The sequence below is a fragment of the Myotis lucifugus genome, unplaced genomic scaffold (assembly GCF_000147115.1).
Source record: "Myotis lucifugus unplaced genomic scaffold, Myoluc2.0 scaffold_270, whole genome shotgun sequence".
In the NCBI taxonomy this organism is placed as follows: Eukaryota; Metazoa; Chordata; class Mammalia; order Chiroptera; family Vespertilionidae; genus Myotis; species Myotis lucifugus.
In genome coordinates, this window is record NW_005871318.1 from 262,734 (window position 1) to 267,916 (window position 5,183).

Here is a 5,183-nt window from a genome sequence, read left to right on the forward strand (position 1 = left end):
AAAAAAAAAAAAAAAAAAACGAAAAAAAAAAAAAACAAAAACAAAACCAAAATACCCGACCCTCACGCGTCCGGAGAAGACGACAATAGAGCCCCATCCTAGAGAACTGGAATGGGAAAAATACAGAGATTTCCACAGAGCACACCATTTAATATGTATACTTATTCAACAAAAACAAAGATTCAAAAAGAAAAACCCAAGTTATTTGGACCACCAGTCTCCATGTGCGATATCTCTCCCTAGAGGGAACCACTTTTAACTAATTCTTATTGTGGTTACCTATAAATCTCCAGTGCTTAAGTCTCTGTTTCATGCTGCATCTTCTTTAGTGATTATCTGTGACTTCCTGCTGTATGAGATGAATGATAGCTCATTTGTCCCACCTCCCACCTCCCCTACCCTCTGTCTCCCAATATAGTTATATCAGCATTCTCAGTTTGAGTCTGCAACTTCACACTTACACCTCCACGTCTTCTCCAGACAGTCCATTTCTCTTGGCTCCCTGTTTTGGAGCTGGGACTATTAGTGGATTGATTCTCTCTTCCCTTCACCTTCCGTTCCCCCTTTGGCCTCCCAACATCTGTCAGCTCAAGCTTTACTTTCATGTGGTCAAAGCTGATAGCAGTTATGATGGGAAAGCCTCTCATGAATTCTTTACAGATTGAATGCAAAGGCTGAACCAGTCCACGGTGTTTATGTTATTGAAATCACGTAATGTTATTATCTGCAGAGATGTTGGGTGTGCAATGAGTATTCTCGCTTCTCCAAGAGTCTAATGCCATAACTAACCTTCTGATACTCGGAGAATAATCCTTTCATTTAGCTCAATGGATTCTCCTGCTTTATACTCTTCAGATGCTAAAAGTTGTGTCACATTAATGTACTGCAGCTTTGGATTACAACTGGGGAATTTCAACACTACCCAATCCACAGGCCTCAAATAAAAAAATGAAAAGTTCTAGTTGGATTTCGTCACTACCAATCATCTCAAAGGAGCAGGTCATCTCTCCTCTAGGGAAGTGGAGCCCAGAAGCTGGGCCAGCTTATCCTTGGAAGGAACCTCTCTTTGCCTACTTCACTTAAAGCACTACTTGGACTTTTGAAACAATTCAAGAAGAAACACTTCATCAGCAGAGAGCAGAGAAATGGGTATGGATATATCAGATTATTCCTTAGGATTTTCTTGAATAGAAAATAAGTGGAATTTTATGGAAAGACTCTTTTGACTTAAGTGCCTCTTTTTTGTTCTTTTTTTTTAATATATTTTATTGATTTTTTACAGAGAGGAAGGGAGAGAGATAGAGTTAGAAACATCGATGAGAGAGAAACATCGACCAGCTGCCTCCTGCATATCTCCCACTGGAGATGTGCCCGCAACCCAGGTACATGCCCTTGACCGGAATCGAACCCGGGACCTTTCAGTCCGCAGGCCGACGCTCTATCCACTGAGCCAAACCGGTTTCGGCTTAAGTGCCTCTTAAAATCTGAAATTTTCACTCACTGCTTTCTAAAAATAATTACTTAATTAAAAGCCCAGCAAGGAGAAATAACTTTTCTCTGACCTCTTGTCAAATATTCCCCTAAAACACTGGCTGGACGATTTAATGATCTAAGATTGAGTCTTGAGAACACTGAGTCACTTAAAAGCAATCACCTTCTACTAGATAACAGGGTAACCAATATGGTTAATCATGGTCCATGTTTCTTTTGATCCCTGCAAACAAGTCTTATTCCAGGGAACAGCCCTCTTTATGTTCAGTTCAACAAACATTTATTGCTTGCCTACTTTGTATTACAATGTAATTATGCAATCTATTTTCCATTCCCACAACTAATTATCTTAGGTCTTTCATTTCCTGTTTCCACTTTAAATAGCTTATTCCATACTTAACTACTTCTTAACCTCCCGCAAAGAGTAAAATTTTTTAAAAAATCACCAGTTCAACTGTGGTGCATCCAGACAATAGAATATTATTTGGCATTAAAAGAAATGAGCCATGAAAAGACACGGAGGAACATTAAATGCATATTACTAAGTTCAAGAAGCCAACCTGAAAAGGCTAGATATTGGGTGATTCCAACTACATGGCATTCTGGAAAAGGAAAACGTATGCAGACAGTAAAAGGATCAGTGGTTGCCAAGGGCTTGGGAGGGGGAGGGGTGAGCAGGTGGAGCACAGAGGATCTCGAGGGCAGTGAAACTGCTCTGTATGATACCATAATGATAAGTACACTCGTCCAAAATCAGAGAATGTATGACAGCAAGAATGAACCATGATGTAAACTATGGACTTTGAGCATTAATGATGTGTCAATGCAGGTTCACGTGCTAATTCAAATGTACCTCTCTGGTACAGGATGCTGATAGGAGGGAATTCTGTACATATGTGGGAACAGGATGAGAAATCTCTGTACCTTCAGTTCCATCTTCCTGTGAATCTAAAGCTGCTCTAAAAAATAAAGCCTACTTTAAAATCCCATTTTTTTCTAAGTAAATAACCACAGTATGACTGTAGGTGGATGTTAAGAACACAGCCCTGAAGGGAAATGGTTGCCTATAATTAATCTTTATTTCTTTCTAATGCACCTTCCTTCTATACACACAAGTGCGTTGCAGTGTGCACCTGTGCATACAAAAGCTTGTACTGCTGTGGTGATCCTTGCTGATAGTCGGAGTATGGAATGTACTTTTGTGACTAAATTAATAATTCTAAACACTGGGGCTGATGAACCTGCAAGTGCCAAATGTACTTGTAAACCACTAACCCCTGATTAGTTACTGTGCAGACACAACTTTTCCAGTGCCGACGGCCTTTGAACTATCCTCCCAGATAGAAAAAATAATTAGTTGCCTAAGGCAGTGATTAATCAATAAGCCAACTAACCCAAATGGTGCTACATTACTAGGTAAATAAATAAGCACTAGAAATTGGAAAATAGTGTAGCTATTTTCACCTTGTGAACCTAAGACACAGCCAAGAATCAATAGCTGAAAAAATTACCAAGTGCTCAAACACTTTTCTTGGCATGCACTGAGAGCAGGAGCCATTATTTACACAGTACAGTATTGCATTTGCTTAACAGAGGGAGAAATTTTCCCAAATATTATATAACCAGACATTGGCATTGTGAGCTGGCAAATGCTGCATTTTCATAACTAATTCTGCATGCAGGGTGTGATGTGAGACTCCCTGTTTTTCCTGTTTCTCTGATTGGCTCCTGAATCAGCCATTAGGAGGACAGCACCCAGCTGTGAGACCCATGCCAGGGTTTGTTGACTTTGCAACAAAGTCATTCTACAACATCCTTGTGAGGACACTGGAAGGTGACGTGTTTCTTCCTAATAAAGGTGAATGTGGAGATGCCAAGATAGTATAAGACATTAAGAAAGAACCTCTAGATTTCTTCTTTGGCATAGTATCCACTGCATTCATGGCTGCTTACAATTCAGAACATTTTCTTAGGTTTTCTTAATTGTAATAAGTAAAGACTGGGCACTGGTACATGGACAAGAGCTACTGGAAGAGACCAGAAATTCAGAACATTATGATCATGTAGGCCCCAGAAAGTACAAAAACTGGAGCATCCAGAGATTTCTGATGCAGCGATATTGGCTTTTCATTCTAGTACAACTGGAAGAGGAACACTTGAATCCTCTATGAAGAATCCCAAAGAATTCCTACAGACAGAACTCCAGGAAATGAACTCAAGTAAAAAAAAAAATAATACAAAGCACAAAAAATAAAATATCTTTAGTGACATTAGCAAAAATATAAAGCAATTGGAACTTTCATACATTGCTGGTTGGCATCTGATGATGGTACAGTTACTTTGGGGAAGAGCTTGGCTCTTTCTTATAAAGTTATACATACACTTACCATACATTCAGGCAATTCCACTCTTAGAAAAGAAGTGTCCAGCAAAAGACTTGGACTCAGATGTTCATTGCAGCTTTACTTATAATAGTCCCAAACCGGGAATAGCTCAAATGCCCACCAACAAGGTGAGTAGAAAAGCAAACTTGGAAATTTTTTTAAAAGCAACAATGCACTGATAAATGCAATAACATTATGCTTAGTGAGAGAAGCCAGAAAATCAAAAGTACATCTGTATGATTTCCTTTATATAAAATTATAGAGCAAACCAATTCTAGGAAAAACCAATCTAGACTGTCAAAAAGCAGAACAGAGGTTGCTTCAGGCAGAGAGTGGGTGAAAATTAGCTGCAAATAGGCTAAGGACATTAGTATGATGGAAATATTCTTTATCAAGATTGTGGTTGTTGTTACACAGGTGTATACATTTATTGTATGTAAATATATCACAATACCATTATTTTTAAAAAAGAAAAGTGACAATTTTTAAAAATAAAAAACTTTTTAAATGCAAAAAAAATTTTATTATTTTATCCTTTCTGGAATTAAGTATTGATGAGCCCTGTGTTCCCTTTTGGATTTATAGCAGGATGCTATATTTGAGTTTGGATGTAAGATTGGTTTTTGTTTTTAATTAAATATTTTATTTCTTTAATATTTAATGTTGAGATTAGTGAACTCTGATTGAAATTATTCTCCTGAAGGAATAAGTCATCCCCTCAATAAACTAGACATTAATCTCCTTGTCCTTCATACTTTTCCCTATTAATTTTTACCTTTAGGGTAGAGAAGCAGCAACACATAGATTATGAATTCAGTTCCTTGAACAAAGAGAAACTATATATTGTTTAATTAAAAAATGTATTATAGAGTCATTCAGACTACAACATGGGTTTGGAAAGAGATTGCAATTTCTTAAATGTTAGGTAATCAATATTTAAAAACAAAGCAGGACTATTATAATGCTGATCAAAACACATAAAGAATTTTTAAATTTTAATGAATTGAATTTGAATGTTTCATTATTTATAGACAAATAAGTATCTATGTTTAGTTAGGCTTTCAAAAGTAAAGATTGTATGTTTTAAACAAAGGAACCGATCTCGATGCACTGTAGTTTTATAACATGCTTCTCAGGGATATTAATAAGGAATTTTATTATCATTGTATGAATTTGTTTTTAAATGCCATCAAAGAAATTTGTTCATGGCAGCAGACAGGAAGCAAATGCATCTTGATCGTTAGCATCCAGAATCACAGTATCTAGAAATCCCACCTCCTAGGAGCAGGGTTGCTGCATTATAAAAAC